Raw genomic sequence first — 27,623 nt, 5'->3', positions numbered from 1 at the left:
TGTCTGTGTTTGGCCTCTAAATAGACATGAAAGATGATTCATAGAGATATGGAGGTACAGTGAAGTAATCACACTAAAAGCTCTCTGTCTCGCTGCAGGTTGTACATCGCTGTCGAACCCGTCTCTTCCAGTCTCAGTCGTCTTATTGTCTGTACAAACCGTAGTGCCGTTGCAGACCCTGAGGACCGTCTGCAAACTGTTTCAGTAGCTCAAGACTCGATTACCAACCAGGTGAAGTCGAGACTAGCCACAGGTTCGCTGTGTGTCGTTTGGTTTGTTGTAGTTTAGTATCGCACATTTGTATGCACGTCTACAGCACAATATCAACTGAAATGCTAAAGGCCGCATGATGAGTCTTGCATCATTACCTCATCCTGAGACTCTGAGCCAAAATTTTAAACCAGCGATTTTGTCGGACGATCTTGTCTTTACCTGGAACATATTCTTAAGGCGAGACACTACAGGTAAAAACATTGTTTTTCATGCACTGGTCAATGTTGAGATTTTGGGCCATTTTGCTTCCATAGCACATCTTCTTTCAGACTAGTGGAAAGAAAACATCTGAAATACACATTTAAGTGTTTATTTTACTACTTTGTCTATTTGGGTCTGTAGATTTCTCCTAAATTCACCAAAAGTTATCATTAGATAATGCCCCTTTTGCATATTTAAACATAACATTTGATAAAACTTGTATACAAAAAAATATTGTCTTAATGTAAGTAATCAACTTGGGAAGTTTCATGGTGATATCTATTAGTAAAAATTGTTTACCCCATTCACCTGTAGTGTCTGTAATTTTACAATCCATATCTGTAAAGGTTGTTTTCTCAAAATGAGGTTTTTCTCAGACTCTGAGCCAGAAATCTCCACTTCAGTAGCACTTACATACACCAAAATGTCCAGTTTCTTTCCTATCTGAAGGTTTTTACAGAGGGGTTTGTTCATATATCATTCATAGCCTGATTTATACAACATGTTATTCCTAAAAACATGGCGTAAATAGAGTTGTTTATGGCTGTTGACAGTATTTTCGGATTTATGGAGTGATAAAAAGAGATATCCAAAATCACCTCTGTAAAAACATTTCACTCTATATGTCAACAAAATGAATCAAGAGATTTGAACCTGGCTTTATCCAATATTGTGCATTTGCATATTTAAACATACATTTTCAGAAAATGTGTAGTAAAAAAGAAAAATGAATGTAAGTAATCAACTGTAGGGAGGAAGGGTTTCATGGTGGTATCTATTAGCAATTTTTTTTTTACCCTATTCACCTGGGGTGTCTCCACTTAACTTCTTTTTTACAAAAGAAAAAACATATTTAGAAAACTTAATGGACATACAGGTAGGTAATACTGTTTGTTTACTGGGTCTCTAGATGAAAAATAATGTTGTCATGTTTAGTCTGCAATATGCATTAATTATTGTATTTGGACAGAGAGAGCAGGAGGAGCAGAAGACCGTCTGTTCCTCCTGTCCAGAGGGGCCCAAAAATATTTTTTCCCCCATAGAGTCACGTATACTGGGTTAACCCGGCCCTGCAGTAGCTTTGTCACTGCCTTCAAAAACGGCCCGTATGACTCCTACAAAAATGTTCACAGGAGTGTTTTTATATCTGCCATAAGATTTAGGCAACTAAAACTACTTGGTTAAGTTTGTGCTCATGGTTAAATGAAAATAATATTGACTTTTGTTACTGTCAGACACTTTGTAAGCCCAATGGTACAAACACTAAGCTCATGAGTCCCTCAATGCACCCAAATTATTGACCATAAATCAAAAAGAAGATCTGTAGTTTTTCTTTACTGTTTCAATTTTTTTCAAATTTGAAAATGTTATTTACTGAGTTAACTGTTCAATACTTATTTTAAATCTTAATTTTATAACACAAAGGTCTAAATGCTGTTTTAAAGCCATCTCCACACTGCCAGGAATACAATTTTAGGGCGGAAATGGTAATTGATTAATTATTTTGTTGGCTTAAAACTTTCAAATTTAAACAAATTTCAAATGCTGAAATGGGCTTATAAAATACCTACTGTATGTCATGTGCATATTTTTAATTGTAGAATGTAAACTCACTCAAGTTTACTGAACCCACCAATTTCATTTGTCTTCTGAGAGTATTCACACAAAAGCATTGGTTGTCAGGAAAACAAACACACAGTAGGTCATTTTAAGTGTTTTAACGATTTACCAATGATGTCATTTTCAGAATCAGAAGAATCAATTTTTATTTGCCAAATACATACAAGTAATCTGACTCCGGTTTTATGCATCTCTCTGTAAGCGTACTTACACAGAAATATAAATAACAGCTAGAGACAAGGACAACAAAGCTGGACAAATAAAGGTAAAGAATATGTACACAAGTAGTGAGAAAGTAAGTATATACAGTTTATAAATTACTATATAAATATATATAAAAAGCACCAATGACCAACAATAAAATAAAATAAAATAAGACGTCTATATACAAGTGAAGTGTTCTGTACGTTGTAAACAATACAAATAGTGCAAAGAAATAAATACTGAATGGATATACATGGACTGGATGTACTGTATGTACATGTATATATGTCTATATACTGTATGTACAGCATGTAGGATTTATATTGACAGTGACAGATGATATGTACATATTTAGAAAAAAAAATTTAATTCCTAGTGAGACCATAGGAATTTGTATATAATGGCAACATATACAAAATGTTCTGGTCTTGTTGTGAATGAAGTAAACTGATAGCGTTAGTAAGTCATATCCATTCCATTCCTTCTTTGTCTCGCCTATTGACGTGTGTGGGTGGTGATATTAATATCGGTGGCCATATTGATTTGGAGGCCTGCACACAGTCATACATACAGCTGTCCTGTGGTGGGCTCACCACTCACCATAAGTCAGTGTCTGGCTGGGAACACCAGGGGTGGTGTGAGCGCCCATCAGAAATTAATCAGCAGCCTTCATATCTACTACTTCAGGAGTTTGAACAGTTCTCACATTATTCATACAGTGTCATTATTGTTTGGCTGCAGTGTGACTGCAAGAGAAACTCAACAAATGAGAGCATCAGAAACTCAACAAATGAGAGTGGTACAATCTCTGCAGCATTCATTCTGGAGCTCAGATCACGCTCTAACTTCTGATATACAAAAATATTGCAGATCTCTCCACCAGCAATGACATAGACTAGATTTATTAAGAGGACATCTGTGCTGCTCGCTCTGTCTGTCTCTTTGTTTTACCCTCCACGTCCCCTTCTCTCTCCGAAGCTAATGAAGGCTCCTCGGTTACAGTCCATGATTATCATACAGATAGGATCATATCCCATTGATTTTATGCAGATGATCACCTTTCTGTGTACGCAGGGCTGATGGTGGTAGTAATTTACAGAAGAAAATCAATTACCCTTCTCGTCTGCAGGAGTAATTGTTTATTATTTTCCTATTAGACAAACTGTGTTGATCAATGTTATGGAAAGATTGCCCATGAATACTATCAACATAAATAGATTTGCCTTCGACATTAGTACTAGTTTTCCTTTAATGACCTGTACAATGTCAAACCAATGGCACAGGCTGAGATTTAAGCACTAACTATACGTGGTGGATTTGTGTGTGCGTGCATGTGTGTGTGTGTATGTGGGCTATAAAATGGATGTTTCTTTGTGGAGAAAAGTCTCAACATTTTAACTTTTTGCAAACCCAGTGTAGGTCTTGAATTTACCGCAGATATGTCCTCTGTTTTGGCATGATGAGACGATCACATTCAAGATACTAAGCACAGAATCACTGTTGTTGTTTCACAAATGTGCTGCTGATGTGAATAGTCAGTGGTTCCCCTGGCCCCGTCCTCAGCCTCTCTGCCTGTATCAGTGTGGATTGATCTAGACACAAACTAATCACTATTACTCACTGAAGTAATTGGCCCGGCCCAGATCACAGAGTAGCAACCGATCGACTGGTCCGAGGATCGATACTCTGATCAGAAAGTGGGGATGCAGAGGAAGGAGGAGGGGTGTTTTGTAATGTGGCAGATCAATCTGGCCGAGCAGCACCGTTTTCTGGGTGTGTTCTCGTCCACCTATCACATTCACAGTGCTGCCCATTTTAACTTTGCTACCGAGCTAATTTCTTTGGCTGCCACATATTTGGATTCAGAAGGGATTTATGTTCGTTACAAATTCTCACGCACTTCTTCTTGTCCTTTTTGAGTCTCACAAGTAGGGATGGGACGATAGAGGATTTTATTTCGATCGAGATAAAAAACACTCTCAATGAGTTGATCGTGGTGAATTTCCATTATCAGGATAATCCAGCCCGTTCTCAATCCCAGGGCGTGAAATGCTGACGTTTTGTCACCGCCGTCGGCGTTAGATACCGACGCACAAGGCACCCAGGAATGAGATGCACCGGGCTCTCCATTAACTACAATGTAAACCCATCTGTGCCAACAGTAAACAGATATAGTGCTGTGGTGACGTAGTTTAAAGAGCGAAAGAGACACACAGGGCGGGAGAGAGGGGAGCTGGATAGGTCCAACAAACACAGGGCTTTCATCCAGGAAACCGCTGTCTTGTGCCGCTGTCTTGTGCGTGAATATCGTCAGTTATCGTCCAGTTTGCTCTCATGGTAGAGAATTATCATGTAAGTGAACAGATTCACACAATATTGCTATTTTATTTATTTATCCTTTATTTTTGCAGGGGGGCCTTATGATTTGTTTGTTATCAAAAAAATGATGCTCACTAAAAAAAGATGTGTCCTATCTGTGATGCAATAAAAAATATTTGTTTCTTAACAAAATATAATGTAAAGTGATTCCAGTATGTTTTAGTGCCATTTTCTGAGTTTTAAGCATATTTTGATGATTATCGGGATAATATCATGAATCACAATTATTTTGGCCAGGATAATTGTTACATGAAATTTTCATATCGTTCCATGTCCACTCACAAGAGGCAAACGCCTGTGCACACTGACACCTTCAGCAAGTTACAAGATAGACGACACAAACTTCATAGCTTTGGGCAAAAAAAGAGAAATAAATCTGCCCTAGAGCAGAATTTTTGACAAGTCAATATCTAGAAACCAGGAGATCCACTGATATTTAAAAGAGTATAGAGTAACCAGGAGCAGGTAAAGGTGACAGCAAACTAGTATTAGCTGTGTATTATCTGTTGTTTTCTGTCACCTCTACCTGCTCCTGATGGTGGTTTTAAAGTAAAACCGAAATTTGAAACTGCAACGAGTCTTTTTGGAGTAACTCCACTCTTTAAGTCAATCTATAGACAACCCTTGACAGTTACTAAAGGGAGGGCCATAGAGTTGTTCTTTAAGATATATATCCGTCCTTCCGTCCGTTACACTTTCGTTTCCGGAGCAGAACTCTATTTAACTCTACCAGAAACTATTTAACTTAGGAACTTCAAATTTGGTTTGATGGTTGACAGTGTGGTCTAGTTGTGCCTTTTGGGGGTTAGAAGTCCAGGCTGCCCAACATGTTTTTAAATTTTGGCCAAAAACTGTGATTCTGAGAATTTTGACCTTATTTTCACAAGACAGTCCTCAAACCAATTAATCAATTATCAAAATATTAATAGTTGACAACTTATCAATTAATCATTAGTTCCAAAAGGGCAAAACCTTTGGCCCTACTTTAGTAGGGGTCAAGCAGTGAGCAGGAGTGTGTGAGCCATGCTCACTTTTGCCATGTTTACCAGGGCTGCTCCGTCTTAGTCGATTAATCAACTACTTGGTCGTTTTGGTCTTAGTCGGTTTCTTCAGTCCATTAGTCATTTTTAATGCTGTTTTCATGCTGAATGACTTATTTCTAAGAAACTTATGAGATTATGATCTCTGGTAAACACAGGATTTAAAGTTTTGTGTGATTCCTTGATCTTCTGAGGCTCTTTCTTGTTTGAGGGTCTAACTAAGCATACAGGGTGATGTTGTACAGATTGTAAAGCACTAAACATTTGACTCGAATCAAATTTTAATTTAACAATTTGATGAATGATTCATGTAATTTAACATAATAAAACCCAAACATTTGTGGCTTCCAGTTTCTCAAATGTGTGTGACTTTTTTCCTTTTACTTAAACCATTGTACTGTATATTTAGAGTTAGAACTGTTGCTTGGACAAAACAAGCTATTTGAAGATGGACTCTACAGTTCACTATTATTTGGCATTTTATCGTCAAAAATATAATCAAGAAAATAATTGAGGGATTAATCAGCAGTGAAAATAATCATTACTTATTATGCCTTATTTCAGTGTAAGATGTCCAGCTAAACCCAGTAAAATCTTGTGCGTCATGACAATGGACCAAGTTACACATTTTCCTTCAAGTGCTTTACAATCTATACAACATAGAACACCCTGTCAACGGAGCAGGTCCAGGATTTGTCTCTAGTTGACGTTACAGTTTCTTTACTTCGCGAACAGAAAGAGTTCTTTAAATTCACAGATTAAACCTAGAATTGTTCATTCCAGCTGACGTGGATTGTAACTGAATTGTCAAAAGAAACCAAAGCAGCCAGAAAGAACTTAAAAAAAAACAACCATGTAAACATAAACACAGACATTTTTGGGATGTGTGCTCCAACCCGACTCCTTTACTGCTAAGAGGTGACAGTGCTGTCGACTGAGCCGAGTGCCCGAACCCTCAGATTACACAAAACGCCGGGATCACTTTCCCAACATTCGGTCTCAGCCGTTGCATTTTCCTGCTCAGCCTATTTCATGGAAAGAGCAGGTGGTCCTAATATTTCATGCGTTCAATGTGTTTGCAACCCTTAGCCCCCCACTCCTGCCCCTGTCTATTCCTCATCCCACTAGAGCCCATTTCTCTTTCATCCACGCTGGTCGTCGTCGTCCTGCTTTCAGGAGGTTCCTGCTCGGCCAGACAGAACGCTGAGCACAGTTTCGTAGCGCTGGCCCTCCTCTCAACATTCTCATCTCAGCATCTCCCCCGACGCTGCTCCTGTCTCGCTTTCCCCTCTCCTCCATCTCCCTCTGCTGCCCTTCTCCCCCCTTTGCTTTCCTCTTTCTTCCCCTTCTCTTTTCCCTTTCCCTTCCCTCTCTCTCTCTCTCTCTCTCTCTGTGGTTGTTGATTGGGTGTCTGAGTGCTTGTGGCAGCTGTGTGTTGTGTGTAATAGAGCAGAGAGGCTAGTCTGAATACAGCGATGGGAGAATTTGTTTATGTGAGAGATGCATAGATGGAGACAGGTCTCCAGACGCTGCGGTCTCTCTCTCGCTGTCATCCTGCATTCAGGCCCTGACAGGAGATCTGAGATGGCCAAATATGCCAGACGCTCGCCCCAAATCCCCAAGCTGCACCCCACAATCCGACCGATGTGTGTTTGTGTTTATTCAGATTTGACAGAATGATTTTGTGTGTGAATGCATGTGTTGGTACGTGCGTGTGAAGTGCGTGCGTGTGTCTCCAGGATAGCATGCTTGATCAGACTCCCCTGCCACAGGCCTGGTCCAGGGTCCATTACCACTGAGCGATAGAGGGGAGAAACTCCACCAGCTACCCTCTTTTTATCCCATCCCAGTGATCTCTTTCTCTCTCTCTGATATGTTAAGTCTGTTCAGTGGGGCAAGGATTCAGCGTCCATCGCTTCCCCGAGATGCGTGTCCACCTCAAACAGCTCATTTAGCATTTTCATTCCCCTCCGCTTGGTGCACTTGTAGCTGCATTTGTGTCTGAATGTTTGCGGCAGTTTGTCCAAGTTAGCCCTGTCACTTCAACCTCGCATCTTCAGGGACTCTTTGCTTTGTCTTTGTGTCACCGTGATGTACGACGACGTGTTATTTAAATCAAGTGTTTCAATTGAATAACCCTCTGCTTTTTGTGTTCGTGCAGAGCTTCCTTGACTCTTCCAAACAGTATAGCACACTGTCTCGCTGGGTGCAGTACGGAGCTTGGCACTCTTTTCCCCTAAATGAAAACAAACTAATGTATTGGAATAATATGCTTAGAGGAGAAGACACTAAAGCACAATTAATGAAGACTGAATCTGGAGTGGCTGGTTGGCTCTACAGCTGTTGTTCCCATTAGAAGCCATGCTTCCACCATCAATGCAGCTTGGCTTAAAACGCGAAGGCTGCATTCTGAGAGCAACCGCAGTCGGCATGTTGTGGCCTTTTAACTGCCTTCGGCAATCACATTTGATGCTCCTTAATTATCCGACACTTTCCCCTCCTTCTGCCTTTGCTGCCTTCTTTCCGCTTCAGCCGCAGAGACGGTGCGTTTGCTTACCGCTCTGCCTCTGCCTAAGTGTTCGCCTGCATGTAAATTAATCTTGATTCACTTTCCCCCTGCCCTGCTGAGTGCTACAAATTACCCTATAGCAACGGAACAGCACAAGTGAAAAAAGCCAAATTGCTGCACTTGATAGGCTGTTGCTCCTGCGTGCTTTATGCCATTACATTAGGGGCTACATAATGAATGCTCTCTTTTGAAAAGTAGTGTGTTGTGGGTTTTTAATTCATCCTGAATGGGGAATGTTTGTGCATCTTTCTCTCACTGTTGTCTGTGTTTCTCTAGAAGAAGCTCTAATGAAGGAGGCTTTGCTGGGTAACCACCAGGCGTACATTCACTCACACTAACTCCCCCCAAACGTCAGCATCCATCATTCCATTTACAGGAGCTTGACAAAATTAGCTGCCTTTTGTGCCATAGTCACTCTAATTGGCTGAGGAAGAAAAAAAACAGGCTTTTGACACAAACACAGGCAACACATTCACTTACCGCAGCACTTGTCTCTCTGTGGATGTTAATGCGAAAGAGGTTTAGGTTTTAATTCACCAGAACAGAATTGGCTCTGGCTTGAGTGCTCCGTTTTCTACCCCGACTGCTCTTCGCAAATTTCCCTGCCGTCTTTTATTGCTTTTAAACCACAGTTTTATGTTCTTTCTCCGCTGATGGATGTTCACTCAGTGGTTACTTGCTTATCTGGTGAGAATATGTCCCTTAAGAAGTCAGTCTTTGTTCTGCCGTTACGGCCAAAAGTATTTTTTATTTGCTGCGTTTGATATCACCGTATTAGTCAAATATTGTCCTGCATATGAAATAACCTTGACTATTGACAAAGCAAGGACGCTCACTGTGGGTATGTTCTTGTGTGTGTGTGTGTGTGTAAATCAATGACAGTGAATGGGAGGAACCTCTCTACAAACCCTCATCTTTCATCTTGAATAACCGATATCATAAACAGACGCTACTCATCAATCTCACCTGTGTTCCCAATACAAAGATGGGAGGCAGGCCTATTTCCCTCTCTTTCTGCAGACCTGATGACATTTACTAAATTGCCCTATGCGTTGCATGTGTGTGTGTGTGTGTGTATATCCACACACACAGAGAGCAATGTGTGTGTGAGCGTGTGTTTCTGTGTAATGTTTGTGCTTGGCAACATTTGTGCCAACTTGATGCTGTCTGTTTGTATTTCAGTAATATTGTAGATCAATTTGTTTTGAGTGGACAGTTTCAGTGATATTTACCTTTTTTTTTTGTTTTGTTTCGCAGTTATGTGTGTCGGCAACCCTGCAGCTCCGCGACCATCCACAGAGAGGCAGTGCAGCAGTTTGCAGCCGCTGTGGACCGGGGAGAGAAAATGAAATAAAAGTGGGGATAAATCAGGAAAACCAGCACACATGAAGAAGAGGTAAAGATTGAATTATGTTTAATGATGTCATTTGGAGAGGAGTGTGCTATATTATAACAAATGATAAAAGTGTGTTTTAATGAGTAGTCATAAAGACTCGGTAGACAATCTTATTCAATAGGCCTCAGAATTGTCTTGCAACGGTCCTCGGAGTTGGGAAAGAACAAAGTGACTTTGGGGCAATTATTGCACGCCTGTTTATTATCACTCACCAATTCCACGCCAAATTGAGTGTGCTGGAAATGTGTGTGTGTGAGCACAAATCTGTGTGTGTGGCCCAAGGTCATGGTAAACATTGTACATCACTACCTTCAGGCAACAGTGATAATCCCTGGATAAATAATAGATGGAGTATATAAATCTATTAGCCCCAACAAGCCTGATAAAGACATGTATCCCTCTGAAAGGGGATTACCAAACTAAGACCCTTGTGTGTGTGTGTGTGTGTGTGTGTGTGTGTGTGTGTGTGTGTGTGTGCATGAGTGCCTGTGTCTGTGCTTTATCTCAGCTGTCACCTTTATAGTGACAGCACAGACACTATGAATCCAAGAAATCAAAGCATGTTTATTAACACATTGCCATCAACCCCAAACATGCCTTCCAACCTCACGTCTTTAATATCACTTATCTCGCATGAAACATTACACGCTCATTTTTCATGAGAAAAAAAAGAAAAGAAAACGTGATTGTGATTAAAAGGCTCTTTTTTTTCCACTGAAATGTTTAAACTCAATGAAGTGTTCTCCAGCCAACTGTTCCTTTCTGAACTAAAACCAAACAAAGTTCCCGGCAACTGCAAAAACAAAGAGCGCCACAACAATTTGATGGTAACAATTAAATATCATTATGTTGTAATTAATCTGCGCACAATTCATTAAATACTAATTCCATATGAAAATCGGGGGAGAGAAGAATGCCATCAATACGCTGCTTTAATTAGCATGTGATTGACAGCGTGCTGAAATAGAGAGTTTTTTGTATAGGATGACTCGGCCTGTGTGTGTGTGTGTGTGTGTGTGTGTGTGTGTGTGTGTGTGTGTGTGCAAAGTGGATCATCTTAAGTGTGTAAAGATAAACTCCCCTCTGTCTGTTGATGGTAATTAAGTTTGCTCCCTGTGGGGTTGCTGGTATGGCCAGGTTGGGGGGGGAGACGGTCGGGGTGGGGGGGCATGATCTGTGCTAATTGTTGTACATGAGAGCCTGTTTTGGCTCCTGATGAGCACTGCGGGGCCCCTGTGTGTGTGTGTGTGTGTGTGTGTGTGTGTGTGTGTGTGTGTGTGTGTGTGTGTGTGTGTGTGTGTGTGTGTGTGTGTGCGTGTGCGTGTGTTCAAGAGGTATGAAACTGAATGGAGCCATATGACTACGGGTCACACCCAGAGTGCCGTTGCTAGGATACCGCATCTGAAGCATCATGGAGGGGTGGTACCGGGGTACTCCATCTTCAGCCCCCCCCCCCACCATCACCACCACCTCCACCCTGGTCCTGCTTACTCCCCTCTGTCCCCCCTCGGCCACTTCCCCCTGGGGTTTGTCTGAATGGCCTGGGCTGACAGGGGCTGAATGCTGCGGGGGTGACAGGGGGGTGGTGTCCTATTTGTCCCTAAATGCTTCTCTATAGACCTCTGATAATAGACTGGCTGCCTGTTCCCCTTCCCCACCCGCCCCACCAACCCCTCTGCCGCCACCTTCACCCACTCTGTCTCTGTCTCCTTGTCTCATTGTCTCCCTCCTCATCCCCTCTGTCTCGCTTTCCTCCCTATCATGTCTCCTTCTCTTCCTATCTCTTTCTCTGTCTGTTTTTTTTTTTTTTTGCTTTTCTCTTTCTGCCTCTGCACTTCTTCAGGTATAGCAGTCCTCTGATGTATAAGCATTCTTTGCCGCTTGTTAGACTGTGCGGTGCTGCGTTCAAGTGTCGGCGGCGTGCATGCAAAAGCAGAAGGTCACTGCTTATTACTCACCTCTCCAGCTCCTCGGCATTGTCCGGCTCGGCTATAGCTGCTTTTGATGTTGTGTCTTTCATGCTTTGTTTGGAGACATAGCTGAGGATACCTTTGATGACTGCAGGCCTGTTAGTCAGGCTGTGTGATAAATGAGAGGTAGTAAGGAAAAGTCTTTTTAATGACACAGGATCTGTGATCAAATAAAAAATAATAAAGCGATGAAACCAATTCGAGCACAAGCTTTGAAAAGAATACAAAGATGGAGCCTCTCTCTGTATTCACCGCACACGGAGAGAGGTCACCGACCTGCATCTGGATCGCCCCTCTGCTTAGTGGATTCACTGCAGCAGATGTTTATGTGTGCTTTCACAGTGAAAAAAAAAGTCTGTTTACTAACTGGAATGTGCATGAGTGCATGCTTGATTTTTCTGTACGTCTGTGTCTATGTGTGAGCATGCACGCCCGTGTTAGGGGTCAGGAGTGAAGATGTTACCCTCTGGTCATTCATCACAAGCGTGACACGCTCTTCCCTGCGCTCCGGTACGCAGAGGCAATGTTTTATAAAAGAATAACACGTCAGCGGGCACCCGCCGGCCATCCATTACCACCCTGTGCAACCTGCAAAGACGTACAATACACTCACAGATCTCATGCAGTCGCTGCGCACCACACTTGTCGTCTGCATATACGATAGCACTCATTGTCCTGCTCATTTTCTTTTGTTTTGGAGGACTTTGTAAAAATGTTCATTGACCTATAAAATCCTGCTTCGTCCTGTGTGATTTGTGTTGTCTTACAAAGGTAGAATGAGGCAGAGGCCCAGGATCCAGAAGCAGAGTTGGTTTATGGGAGCTGAGCAGACCTTGAAAGTGTTGGGTGCTGGAGGGAAAATGTCTTTATCTTCTCTCTCTTACCACACACACACACACACACTCACATACACACACACACACACACACACAGTTAAGGCTGCCCTTACATGGCTCATCACTCATCCAGCTGACAGCAGCTGCTACCACTACTACCGCTACACACACATTCACACACATTTCAAGTTGTCAGTAGAAAAATAATATAGTGTATGTATGCAAATACACAATGTGCCTCCACATTATGGTGAAACGTATTTGTATAATATATATTATTAAGTGATACAATGTGAGACTAACGAGTACGTAAACATATCACATAAAAAGCTGCTGTATGAAAGACCCAACCTGTAATTTTTGGACCAAAATTGCTGTGGACATGATTTAAAGTAGGGGTCTCCAACCTTTTTTCCTCTGAGAGCAAATTTGACAAAATTCTGAAAGATTTTAACAGCACAAAGTTGTACATTGCCAATAGCAGACATAATTTCTGTCTTACTTTTATGGTCCTTTTAATAACGTTTCAGCCACCGCCTCTATTATAATTCCGCCATGGGCAAAGGGCTTTCTGTGTTTCGTAAGGATGCGTGCCACTAAACGAAGTCTGTCTGTTGCTGCGTCGGACTTCTTCGATGGTCTGGTAAACAGAGGCCGTTTCCTTTTAGTGTTGTTTTCAGCTCCTTTACCTTCTCTGTTCGTAGACCGCTATAAGTCGGAAAGATTGGATTGAAAGTTAAACAGGTTTACAAAGTGATTTTGTGTTATCAAATTTATGTACATATTATTTGAACCTTTTGCAAGGCACTCCGAAACAGGTAGCTACACGTCTGAGACCCCTGGTTTAAAGGAGTAGTTCCACATTTTGGGAAAACAGCATAATCGCTTTCTAGAAGCATTAGATGAGAAGATTGATACAGTTCTTATGTCTGTCTGTCATACACGAAGCTGGAGCCAGCAGCTGGTTAGCTTAGCTTAGCACAAATATTGAAAACAGAGGGAAACAGTTAGCCTGACTCTGTAGTCAGGCTAACTCTGCAAGCTGGACTATTTCTTGGCTGGGAACAGTTGCTAGGCAATCAACAGAGACTAAATTACTGCTGCCAGCCTATAAATAGTCTGGCATATAACCCCACATAAAATGGCAAATTGTAAATGTTACACCTATGGATTAAACAAACAATAACGTGTTAATTAGTGAGCATCAGAGGTGTTTCCTTTTGGACTAAGCCAGACTAGTTGTTCCATTCTTTGTGCCAAGATGACTGGCTGCTGACTCCAGCTTCATATCTAATGGACAAACTGTCAACTATTACCGTAAAGATTTGACTGATATATATAGAAAAATAATGCAATTTGTGTATAACCCACAAAATCAATTTGTGCGTAATTCACATAATTGTGAGCCAGTAAATATAAAGAGTGACGACCGTAGTGTAGAGCGGAGGTTGGGTTGGATGGGTGTGTCAACAAGTACCGAATTTTTGCCCTGGAGACCGGCATTCTTGTCCTGTGTGAAACCAGAAGTCAACGTTGATTTATTTTTGTTAACGCCACTTCCGGAGTTATTTTACCCCAAACCGCGATCTTTTCCTAAACATAAGTAAGTAGTTTTGTTACCTAAACCTAAGGAAATAGTTTCCTGTGAAGATGGAAGTTTATTTTGAAAAGACTGTATGCATGTAATTGACACGTGTTGCTGGACATTCGTAGGAAAACAAACGAAAAAGGAGGATTAACTTCTTCGTAAGATATCATACCAACCATTGTATGAGGATACGTTGGACTGTTTTACTTCTGATGTCACAAACAATTACCAGCATCACAGGTGTTAAAGACTTCGGTTTAGTTGTTGTCTAGTGTTGGTTTGTGTATTTAAGCACTACAGATTTTGGAACAATTGCAGGTGTTTTTCTCATTTGTGGTTTCCCTTTTGTTTGCATTTGCATTGCAGTTTGTGCCTTCGGGTGCATCAGTATTTTGGATGCGACAGCTTGTGCTGTGTAAGACGGAACAAGTTGAGGACGTTGTGAGTTATAGAGCTCTTAGACCAGTTTACGAGGACTATTATCTCTCAGTTAGTCTCAGTTTTATGTGCATTTTCTCTGGGCTGGTCTGGAACCATCAATTTAATGCTTTCATAAAGCAAGGTTAGATAGCACTGAATCAAACAGAACACTCGCTGACACTCTCCTCTGCTTTAGAGCTAAAGTCACAAAGAGGAGACGGGAGAAGACGCCGAGGAGAGGCGATGAAAGATGGAGAGACAGTTTTATGATGTCTTTTTAAAGCCAATTTAGCGCAAAAGTTTAGTTTCCAGCTGCAATAACAATCGGAAATGTAGTCGCACAGTGAAACCCAAACAAATATATTTCCCTCTGTCCGTCTTGAGTGTCTGTTGCATGGACACTTTATTGTCTGACATGACTCCGCGTTCATGTATCAAACAGACTTATGTGTTTTGTGAGGCACCCGTTTTCATGGTGCTCATTGCCTGTTTTATGGCGGGCCGTTCCTTTCACGATGTTGCTCTATCACCTGCTGTTTCCTGTCAGCACTCCGAGAGACAAAGACTGTACGAAATGAACGTACTATTCACTTCAAAACAAATCACAAGCAGAGATCGATACGGGTTGAAACGGAGTGTAGTGCTTATGGACAAAACACAGTTTTTCAAGCAGTCTTGATTCCATTTCACCTCATTTATGAGTTGTGTGTGTGTGTGTGTGTGACTCTGTGTAATCCATCTGCTCTAGTGTGACACCTTAATTTTGAATGCTGGTGGAGACACAGCAGGCCGAGAGAACAAATGGATGAGGGTGGCGAGGAAAGAAGGAAAGGAGGAGTAAGTAAGGAGAGAGTAAAGAAAGAAAAGTGACCCAAGTAGAGATTTTGTTGTGTCTAAGGATGCAGTGGCAGCACTCTCTGACAAGGAAGAGGAGATTTATCACCTCTCAGTGGTACCTTACACCCTGACAGCACGGCAATGTGAGAATCCCCCCGACACACACACACACAAACACAGATGTACCCTGGTGTGTTGACTGTGTGTGTGTGTGCGTGTGTTGTGACAGGCTGCAGGTTCTTTTGTCTGGCTTTGACGAGTACGTCATTAGCAGAGACGAGGAGAGACAGAGGGCCTCATCAGTATTTAAATAGTCTGACATCTCTGCCACCACATTGCTGCTCTCCATTCCCACTTTTCCAGCTCGTCTCCTATCCGTCCTTCTACTTATCCATCTTTCTTCTTCTTCTTCCAGCAGGCCGCTCACGTGCTCTGTCAATTCCCTTTTCTGCTCTTTATATCAGTGACTGTGAAATGTATTCCCTTTTCTTTCTCTTGTTTTGTCTCAGTGTGTGTTGGAATTTGTCACACAGTGTTACCTGCTGTGCCCGGCTACCTGGTGTAAAGTATTAGATTCTCTTTACTTTGGCTGCGCTGAGTGAGTTTTTGGCTCTAGTGAAATTCAGCGTGGCAACAGGCCAGAGGCTAAATCTGAGTTCAAAATGATCCAGAATCTTTCTGGCAATATTCCACGGAAATCATAACAGCTATATCTTCGTAAGCTTTACGCTCATCTAGCCCCAGAAAGAGGCAGCTCTTGTTGCAGCAGCCTGACAGTAGTCTTGCTCATGCATAAGCTACTCATCGCAGCAGCAGCAGCGAGTCACTTTGTGCAAAGAAAGTACTCAAATCTAAAGGAAAAAAAACACAAGTCAGGACTCGGGCTTAATTGTGATTCTGATTTGAATGAGAAAGCACCTTAACAAAAGGGCCATCCGAGGCAGAGAGGTAAAAGGCTTTACCTTTAACAAGCGCTGCGCTAAAACAACTCTGAGCCTGAAGAGGTGCGCTCTGAAAGGCATGTATAAAGCTCTTTGTAAGTGTCTGCTTATGAGTGTGTGTGTGTGTGTGTATAGCTTTTGTACATGTGTTTGTATGTGTGCATGCCACATACACACACACACATACACAGGGGTGATTTATTCCAAGCACAGGGCAGGTAAATTGAAGCAGGCCTTTCAGGTTGGTTTTCAGCTCCAGGTCTAATGAGAGCAGCGTTTCCCGTCCCTCCAAACAATGCCTGCTGTCTCTTAAGAGCCCTTCCACCCGCCTGCAGCCGAGCCACTCTACATTAGATCTGTGGCCTGCAGCAGCCACTACAGTGAAAGGCCTCAGGCTCTGAAATGGCTGTTTGATTCTCTCCCTGCTTTGCCTCTAAATGAATGATTTATTGGCTGTCAATGAGGAGGCCAAGCGTAATGGACAAAAGCAGCACTGCAGAGCCCCAGTCAAGAGGATGTTGTTGTGGATGTTCTCTTTGAGGATCTCCCTGCCTCCGTCTGAAACTGTAATGAAGAATAAACATCCCTGCTGGTGCCAGACCAAAGATAGTTGGGCTGCATTAGGAATCGTAAGACTTCTTGCACCTTTTAGCCCCTAATAGAAGCATTTTTTATTTTTCAAATCTAATTCACAGTTTTTGAGAAATTGTTGAGGAAATGATGCGCGTTGTCACAATATCGGGGTAGTGTCGCTTTTAAATTGGTCATGTAAATTAAAATGGTGAAAATGAGCTGGATTTCTGAGCCCCAGATGCAGAACCATGTAGGCTATCAGACACACCAATTCCTTCTGCTAGCACACAGCTTCAATCAATTAAGGCTGCTGAGTAACCTACCGCACTCACACTGTGACTGGAGTGGACGCAGGCGGCAACGGAGACGTGTTATTTAAAATCCCCACTGCTTTTGTTCCCGTAAAAAGGGGACATTAACACCCGCTCGTCCTTTGGCCTCCCGCTTGTCATCCAAACGGCTAATTTCTCCAGATCCCTCTAATCCCCCAGGAGGGACAGCAGGGCTCGGGGCCAGCAGGGACGAGGGCCTCAGAGGCCGCACGCCACAATAGAGAGTCGATGGGTGCTTTTAGAATTGACGTTCTAAAACGTGCCTTTGTTTGCATCATGCTCCCTGGTGTCCCGCCTTTCAGCGGCTCTAATGATAAGTGACAGGCCATTAATTGAAGCTCTTTAGGAAGCCATCATCAGACACACGTCTGATCCTTCTCCACTGAGACCAGTAGAACAGCGTTGCAGGATGGGAGATGAGAAAATTGTGGGGTTAGGTTGCTTATCGGATTGATTTTATTGGTGCTTGTAAATTGCTCGTATCTCAAAAAACAAAGGAGGAGGATATTATTGGCTGGAAAACATATATTTTTTTCTCTTTAGCCTAATTACCAACTGCCCCATGTGCTTCTTTTGAGTGGACAAATTAAAATTTCATGTCTGTATTTTTTTTTTTTTAAAACAATGTGATGCTTAATGCAAGCTGCATGTTGGATGATTTAAAGAACTTACTGTCACAGGAGGATTTTACATAACGCTACACTACAGTTTTCATTTGTTTTCTCTGCTTTTGTGATCATTTATTTTTTTCTTTAACTAAAGAATAACAATGCAAATAGTAAAAATCTTGTCTTATTACAAGGTCATTTGTTGCTCCAATGTATTTTACAAACCTTACAAGAGACAAAAGGAAAGAGAAATAGTCAAATATAGATGTACATAGCAGGCCAGAGTCTACATAATCTTTACTCCAAAACATAAAGCATTCATAAAGCACAGTGTGGCACCATCAACTGTTTTTATTTAGTTTTCAGTGCGTGCTCTCACTGTGAGCTTTAGTCTTCCACTTCTCAACATGACATTCTCCAGCACAAATAAACACCAGCAGTGTTTCTCGCTGCAGCGGTGGCCGACTATAATTAGAAAATTGCTTCCACTGCTGATGTAAGGATGATATAAAAAAAAAAAAAATCATCATATGTGTTTATTGAGCTCTTGATAAGAAAATAAGTAGAGGGATATTACAATGCACTTGTCCCTATATACATTATAATGATATAAATGTAAAGGAATTATTCTAAGACTGGGATTGGGAAGGAACACCAGTATGTTTGACTAAAAGATGATTCGTGTCAACTGCTTGTTTGTCACCCGTGGGTCTGTTAGATGTTGTAAAGGGTGAGCGAACAAATGCAGCTATGCAATTGAATGTTGTCAATTTGTGCCTAAATGAACATAGGACAAAGATAATGAAATATGTGGAAAAGTGAAAATTACCCACAAAGATGTTCTCACAATAATATATTTGCATAATTTTAATACATTAGTTTCAGTTGTTTATCTGCAGTTTTTCTCTCGAAATAAGGAAGAGCAATAATCAGATGTTTATTTTGATGTTTATTTATCATTAGATGTAAAAAAAAAAAAAAAAAAGTATTTAAGTGGAAATAGTGTTAAAAAAAATAAACTAAACTAAAATTAGGAAGTGTTTGATTAAACAGATATTTTTCAATCTGCGTATTTACATCCACACTTACCTTAAAAAATGTCTTGCCTTTTTTTTATAAACAACATCATAAAGGACACTATCATCTCCCCAGTGACAATGTCATAATCTACAAGGTCAAAACAGTCACTGGTCACAATAAATAGCCCCAAATAATCTCAACTCCAGAACTGAAAACCTGCATTGAATTTATTCTACATCCCCAAGTCCAGTCATCCAGCTCATTCCCCTCCAACCAATTTACCATCTGTGCATCTCTCCATCTTCTCCCTAAAACAGGGAAGGAAACAATTGTCGCTGTTTGGGTTTTAGGGGCTAAATGATGTCGCTAATCACCAGCTTTTAGTGGAGCTGATTTATGGAAGGGACATGAATTGTTATAGGCTGACTTGTGTGTGTGTGTGTGTGTGTGTGTGTGTGTTTGGGTAGGTGTCAGAGAGGCAGCCTGTGGGATAGGCTAAATAGTCCTATTATTTATCGTCTCAGAGCGGCCTCTCTGAACGGAAGAGCGGCTCTCCAAATTGAAATATAGCTGAGTTTACCCTTCTGATTACCGCAGTAGTTTACTCCCAGCGCCCAAGGAGATCATTAAACAATGGCCGCCACCAGCAACTCAGCACCCCATTATGGCCCAGGATAAATGCTCACAGTTTGCCTCACAGGCATCATTTCCCCCCACCCTCCCCAAAAAAAAAAACTTCATCAGTTGTTTCCTCAACCCAGGCTGGCATCAAAACAGCAATTGTGTCTTGACCGATATGGATTTCTACGAGAACGATTCATTGTTTTCTAGATGAGAAACGGCACTCAAAGTCCCAGCTAATGGATAAAGCCATTTTGAGAGTAAACTGGCCAGCTAATGTTGTGACAAGCAATATAATTGGTTTAAAATTCTCACAAGATGATTAAAATATGTTAATGGATTATGGACAAACATGGAGCACACATGAGTGCCTTACTGTCCTTATTATTGCTTTATGAACGCTGATATGTCACTGAGCCACCAAGACAAGATACGTAACATTGAGACAGCTAGTAAACGTCTAAAAAATCAAAACAAATAATTTTATTTAGTTATTGTAAAGCTTTTGTTTGTTTGTTTTTTAACAGTTTTTTGTGTGTTTATGGTTGAAATATGAGCATCTAAAGAATTAAAGGGATAGTTCAGGTGTCTTCGTAGTGGTGTTGTATGAGGTACTTATCCATAGTAGGTGTATTACCTACAGTAGATGACGGTCGGCACGCACTAGTTTGGAGAAACAGACAGGAACACCGGCACCAGAGCAAAGCAATACAGTGCTGTGGACGGGGACGGCAGAAAAACGTATTTTAGCCCCCAAAAAGAAAGGCTCACCTATAAAAAAATATATCTGTTTAAAGTGTCAGTAGGCAGTATATTTTTTGGCTTCATTGGGAAAAAAATTCCATAATAACCTTTCAGCATATTGTAATTCAAGTGTTCTGAGAGAAAACTAGACTTCTGCACCTCCTCATGGCTCTGTTTTCAGGCTTTAGAAAATCTACTCGTGACAGGGACTTTGACCAATCACAGGTCATTTCATTAAGAGAGCGTTCCTATTGGCTGTGCTCCGGTCATGTGACTGGAACTTGGCGTTCCTTCACCAGATTTCACAGTGACGGTGGCGTCGCAAACCTTGTTATTTTACAGCTAAACCGTGCACTACAAGATGATTCTGAAAACACTTGGACAAGAAATAGGCATTAATGTAACATAATAATGATTCATATTTGATCAGCGCTGCCTAGTTTGACTGTTTAGTCGGAGTTTGCGAGTGATTGACAGCCGGCTCTCATAGACGGCAGCTGGACAGCAGACCTCAGATCAGCTCTTACTGCTTGTTTTCCTCCGGTCTGTGAAATCAAATCAAATCAAATCAAATCAATTTATTTTTGTATAGCGTCAAATCACAACAGACGTTATCTCAAGACGCTTTATATATAGAGCAGGTCTATGACCGTACACCATAGTTTAGAGACCCAACAGGATCCACCAAGCGCACTGTGGCCAGGAAAAACTCCCCGATTACTGGGAAGAAACCTGGAGCAGAACCGGGCGCAGGGCGGGCGGCCATCTGCCGAGACCGGCTGGGGGGATAGATAGATAGAGAGAGAGTGAGAGAGAGAGAGAGAGAGAGAGAGAGAGAGAGAGAGAGATAGAGAGAGAGAGATATAGAAGCAGCCACAATAGCAGTCCAGCAGCTGTAATAGCTAATACAAGTAGGGCTGATAACACAAAACCAATAGTGGTGGATGGAAAGAGTGATAATACAACTATCGGAAAGCCAGCACTGTCCAGCATCTGTCCTCAGTACGTCCATGTGTGTTGGTGTGGGACGTCCCTGCGATCGATGCCCGTGCGTTGGTTCCTGCAGCATCAGCATGCTTGCTGGGAGCTCTTGATGTCTTTGGCAGTGATTGAGAAGTGTTATTCTCCAGGCTGCCACATTGTCACTAGGTGTTGGAAATCCCCCGTTAGCATTGGTAGTCCCTCGTACAGACGTAGTTAATTAGGGATGGTAGCAGTTGGTGTCAAGCAGGCACCGACGCGGCAGAAAATGCAGAAATCTTGCAGATGCCGTTAGGAGCACCGGAGGACACCGGAGGACACAGTGGCACATGATTCTTTTCAGGTTACCTGTTTCATGTACTACTGTCAGGATATAGTGACCGTTTTATAAAAATAACTTTCTCATAACTCATTGTTGCTCCAATCTCGCCTACTTCAGCTTTAAGTATACGTTATATTTAAAATATTTTCTGACGGCGAACTGAACTGAAAGTGAATCGTATCTATACTGTTTTAGACATCTGAGTCTGCTGGCTTTGGAGAGAGCAGAGATAAATTTCAGTTCAGTTCCCCATTGGAAAGGAGAAGGAAAGGGCTGTCTGACAGCAAGATAAAGCAGTGAAATTATTCAAAATATAGCGTAAACTTAAACCGCTTTTTTTCCTTTTAGGTGGCTAAAATACATATTTCTGCCGTCCCCGTCCACAGCAGTGTATTGCTTCGCTCCGGTGTCGGCACTTGTGTCTGTTTCTCCAAACTGGGACCGTGCCGAGCGTCATCTACTGTAGATAATACACCAACTATGGATAAGTACCTCATACCACCCCACTTCAAAACCCCCAAACTATCCCTTTAAGAGAGCCACTGATGGTGATTTGAGAGAAACGTGTTATCTCAGTGGAACCACGTCTCATCCCATCCCAGCCATCACCATCACCCGGCATTTCCACAATGACCTTTTGCAGGCGTGATGTTGGTCGGGGTTGCAGGCTGAGTCCTTCACACGCTGCTGCTCTGATTACCGCAACATCTGTAACATAAACAGTAGAGCAGGACATCAGCACAGCAGACCTAACAGCCATGACAATGAAGTGACAGTGTCAGCTCAAGACAAGATGACAATGATGTTTCTGTCTCACTGTGTTGATTATGCACTGTACAGTGTGTCTCATGGAGCTAGAGGCTGTTCTGGATAAATGGGGGATGATGCGGCGGCGGCGTACATCATGGCAGCTTTTTATGTCACTAAATTAAACCTTGACCCGTGATTACTTCTGTGATTAATGCGGACTGCACAAAAACATTTCTGATAGGAGCGTGGCACAGTCTGGTTTGTGCTGCAGCATGTTACCCCGAGAGATGTCTGAGGCTTTATTAGAAATTAGTATGTATGTTGGTACACAAGTCAGCCAGGACCGGCAGGAGAATCATCCCCAGTAATAATCAACCTTATTTGATAATAGCAGGATAAGAGAGAAATAGGCTTGCATACTGCTGAAACTGGAGCTAATATGATGAGTTGGCTCTGGAGAGGCATTTTATTGAGCTGCCGAATGGAAGGCTGAAGCTTTGTAAAATTAGCAAAGCAGTCTTTAAGGTAGCGTAAAGACACCGCTCATGAAGTTTATAGTCATCAAATGCTTGTGAAACTCTTCACAAAAAAAAGAGCCAAATGATTTATAATGAAAACCATGTTGTTGTTTAGCATGTCTGTAAAATAAAGGAGCAGGTTTGTACTGTTTAGTGGGTCTCCATCTCTCCCATGTAGCAGGCTGTTTTTGTGGCTGTTGTTGCTGTCTGTCCTAACACATTTACCTTAAGCCATCAGCACTCATTAAATGCCTGCTGGTGCAGGGAAACAAAAGGCTGCCTGGCGAGCCAATATGCGCCTCTGACACGTCAGCCAATCCCCAGACGGTCCGCAGAGCCTGGCTGCGCCGCGGAATTCTCAAACATATTTTTCTAATTTATGGATGGATAATAAATCAACATTAAGGCTTGGACAACGAGTTATACATCAGAGGGAGATGGCTGCAAACTGGGCCACAATGCAGCAGAGGAGACCAGGCGCACATCTGCACTAAAGTCACACTGTGTGCGTGTGTGTGTGTGTCGTGTGATTATGTGTAAATATGTATGCGTCTTCACTGCCAAACTCAGCTTAATTTCAACCTCTAAGTTGGTGGAGAAGCAAACATTTTTAATGTCACTGCTTAGAGGTGGCGAGTATGAATATTATGAATAGGAAATAAGACCGTTTGGATTTACTACTGGAGGGATGGTGCTTTAAATGCTTCATAAAATTTAACACTATGAAATATGCGCGCGTTTGCATTTTAATGCCCATGAATTGGCCTTTCACTGATGTGGTAGGTCACTGGTTCTATACGGGGGCCTATGTTCTATAGCCCTGCATTTAGTAGCCAGGGTTTAGGAGGGAAACCAGTATCCTTCTGCTGATTGATTGACTGTTGCCTCGCTATCTTCATTCTTCTGGGTACACATGTCAGCAACACATCCATAAGCCTGTTATACCACGGCTTGTATTGTGGAGAGATTGTCTCGGTGTGTTTTTTGATGTCAGATCTATCGTTTTTCATTGACCTGTCAAAAATTATTTATATTCCCGATGAAGATCCAATCTGCATCATTTAGGAGGAACAGGTTTTTATTTTAAATTAATTAATTAACATTTAACAAATTTTTTAATTAGTCACATTTATTTCTCTGAATATGACTTTACATATGTAAATTTAAAATTCATAATGGTGTCAATGAGAGACTGAATATTAAATGATTTCAAGGAATATTATTTCTAATATTTTATTTTACCCAGAAAAAGAAATGCAAGTCAAAAAATGTGCAACTCTTTTGATAAGCTGTAGGCTTTCTCCCCTCACTGTCTGATTCCCTGTTTGTGCCTGTTTCAAATAAATATATTAGTTTATTTAAACAAAAAAAAAAAAACAGTTTGAAAATGTAAAATATTCTTATCTCATTTATTTTACCAGCAGAATATTTTCTCTGTAATTTGCAACTTTGAACTGAAGCATTTCAGCACCACAGACACACAACTGCTGATCAGGACATAAAGTGACATTTTAAAAAATGTTGTGATGTAATGATAATGTTTTATTTGCATTTTGAGAGTTTTTCTCCTTTGCTTTCATGCCACTATCACAACACTGATGGCGAGTTTTGTTTCTTGTCGCTCTCACTCTGTCGAGCGTTTGATGCATCGTGCGGCTAAGCTAGAGCTCCACTCTAAAATTATTAGACCTAATCATTCATTAACCTCCATTAGACTGATAGGAGGGTAAACCTAACGCCTGATTACATCCTCACTGTGTGTGTGTGTGTGTGTGTGTGTGTGCATGGCGATGAATGTGTGGATGTTTGTGGGAGTGAAAGATGCACCCTATACATTTCTCCACACCCTGCACACACGTCTTTATTGTATTGATACACAGTAAACAGTTTCCGTGTGTGTGTGTGTGTGTGTGTGTGTGTGTGTGTGTGTGTGTGTGTGCATGCATGTGCAGTGGAAAAGGTTTGTCATTCATTAGAGTGGAGCACAATCAGAGCTAAACTAGCCATGGCGGCCTGACTCATTATAAGCTGAAGGTTTATTTAAAACCTCACACTGCCTCATTCCCAATCCACTCACCGCCATATGCATACAGTAATTACACAAGTGAGGAGGAGGAGAAGGTTGGTGAGCTGCTGCTGTGTGTGTGTGTGTGTGTGTGTGTGTGTGCGTGTGTGTGTGTGAGAGAGAGAGAGTAGGAGAGAGTGGGCATGCAAGCCTGTGCGTATGATTATTTTTCATTCCATGTTTCGCCTGAGTTCTGCCCCTATAACTGAGGATCTAATCAATCTGCCGGCTATTAAGTTTGTTAATTGATAATGCATACTAATTAGGCCTGGCTCCGTTACCACAGCGACGACGAGAAGGTGATTGTAGGCAGGAGTCCAAATGGACTTTTAAAGCAGGGAGCGTGAGGTGGAAGCCATCAATGCCTGTGCATGTACACGCACATGCTCATGGCACCTAAACGCACACACACACACACACACACACACACACACATACACACACACACATGCACACACACATGTAAGCAAAAATGCATTAAAAAAAAGAAACTGTTGGTGGAGTGACCTCATCCAGCTGTGTTGACCTATGTCATCATGTGTAATATACATACAGCCAAAAAAATATTATATATTACTTTTTACTTATTTAGCATTTATAATCAATCAGTTTAACAAATGGTGTATAACACACTACAATGTAGTTATAAGAAAATATAAGGACATTATTAAGTGTTTATTAATAGACAATATTTGTCAACATTTGTAACTTCTTTTAAATTATTATTACAATTGTGTTTTACTATAAGGGCTGTCAATCAATTAAAATATCTAATCGCATGATTGTCCATGATTAATTGCAAATTAATCACACACTTTTTATCTGTTCAAAATGAAACTCAAAGGGACATTTGTCAAGTATTTAATACTCTTATCAACATGAGTGTGGCTAAATATGCTTACTTTATTCAAATATATGTATATATGTATTATTGTAAATCAATTAACAACACAAAACAATGACAAGTATTGTCCAGAAACCCTCACAGGTACTGCATTTAGCATAAAAATATGCTCAAATCATAACATGGCAAACTGCAGCCCAACAGGCAACAACAGCTGTCAGTGTGTCAGTGTGCTGACTTGACTATGACTTGCCCCAAACTGCATGTGATTATCATAAAGTGGGCATATCTGTAAAGGGGAGACTCGTAGGTACCCATAGAACCCATTTTCATTCACATATCTTAAGGTCAGAGGTCAAGGGACCCCTTTAAAAATGGCCTTGCCAGTTTTTCCTCACCAAAATGTAGCGTAAGTTTGGAGCGTTATTTAGCCTCCTTCACGACAGTCTTCGGGTATCTTCACTCTAGCTTTAAAACGGAGACCGCTACAACCTCCGAAAGAAATCAGTGGCGTTAAAACGATTTTGCGTTAACTTTGACAGCCCTATTAACTATATATTCATAATCTGTTCATATGCCAGCCTCTTCTTATCGGTGCCCACAGTTGCAGTTGTTGACAAATACAATAATAAACAATCCTATCTGCTTACAATACATTATAGTGTGTTATAAACCATATATATAATATGTCTATACACTACTTATAAATACTAAATGGTGGGGGTGGGGATTTTACTGAAAAAGGTTATTTATAATAAGACACCCTTTATAAACAGTTTGTAAATAACTAATGGCTTTATTAATGGTTAATAAATAAATACTAATGCATAAGAGATTTGTTATAGGCCATTAATAAGAAGAATTTTAGGATTGCCAATCTGTAAACAAAATATTGATATTAAATAAACAATGTGTAACATTTGCAGAAATGGAATATAATTTTATTAAGTATGTTTTCTTTGGTGTATAATCACCTGAAACTAAGAATAGTTGTGTTTTTGTTACTTTAGAATGAGCCGTTCATATCTACATAAGGAGCGGGTCGTCTCTTCACAGAGCTGGCTGCCATGTTGCTACAGCAGCCCAGAACGGACAAATGGAAATAGATAGGGCCATTCACGTTTTCATATTTTTGCATCGGCCACCTAGTTCTCCTACAAAGCAGTTACACAAGCCACATAACTGGCAGGCAGAGAGGGTCATCACAGCTTGGCACGCGGGAGAAGTTTCAGTTGGTTGCAATCTGCAACCTCACCACTAGATGCCGCCAGATCCTACACACTGCACCTTTAAGTTAATTTAGCAGTAATGTGATGTAACTCAGTACATATGCTTGACTTAAGTACAAATTAGACGTACTTGTTGTTTACTTGAGTATCTCCATTTCATAATACTTATTCCACTATCAATAAGAGGGTAACATATCGTTTTTTACTCCACTATAATTATTTGAGAGCTTTAAAATTACTTTACAGACTTGGATTTTAAATACAAACATGGTGAGCTTATAAGATATTATTCAATGTTATATATATTAAGCTACTCAACAGTATATAAAATAGTTAAAATTATCCCCCCCCACCACCAACAACAACAACAACAGTAATGCTGCTCACACATAGTATATCAGTAAGAATAAGCCAATAATATAATATATAATACTATACCACCATTTTTTTGTAATACTTTATGAGTTCTATTACTTTTGATACTGTAATGGCAATTTTCATATCTGCTGTAAGAAAGTGTATCTTTAGATTATCTCAAGGCTTCACATGTTCAGCTGCGTCACCATAAGACAGTGACCTGACATTTTAGTGGCACTGTCGCCATAAACAACAGATTGCTGAGATACTTGTTATGACTTGTGATGCTCTGGTGTCTGCTGTGTGCTGACGCAATCATACACTTTCTATTGTTCCTCTTTTTGTATTCCTTGCACTTATCTTCGTGTTATGATTTAACTGTATA

At 41.1% G+C, this 27,623-nt stretch overlaps 1 protein-coding gene across 1 annotated transcript in view; it reads left to right on the top strand.

The window, feature by feature from the left end:
• Positions 1–27,623, top strand: part of LOC141768885 (homeobox protein orthopedia B-like) — a 70,087-nt gene that overhangs the window by 19,573 nt on the left and 22,891 nt on the right. The window contains exon 2 of the mRNA XM_074637357.1: positions 9,544–9,682. The gene's annotated coding sequence lies outside the window, so the exon portion shown is untranslated. The remainder of the gene's footprint in view (positions 1–9,543; positions 9,683–27,623) is intronic.

The sequence above is a fragment of the Sebastes fasciatus genome, chromosome 6 (assembly GCF_043250625.1).
Source record: "Sebastes fasciatus isolate fSebFas1 chromosome 6, fSebFas1.pri, whole genome shotgun sequence".
NCBI lineage: Eukaryota > Metazoa > Chordata > Actinopteri > Perciformes > Sebastidae > Sebastes > Sebastes fasciatus.
Note: the sequence above shows the minus strand (reverse complement) of the source record. Positions and strands in the feature narration are given on the sequence as shown.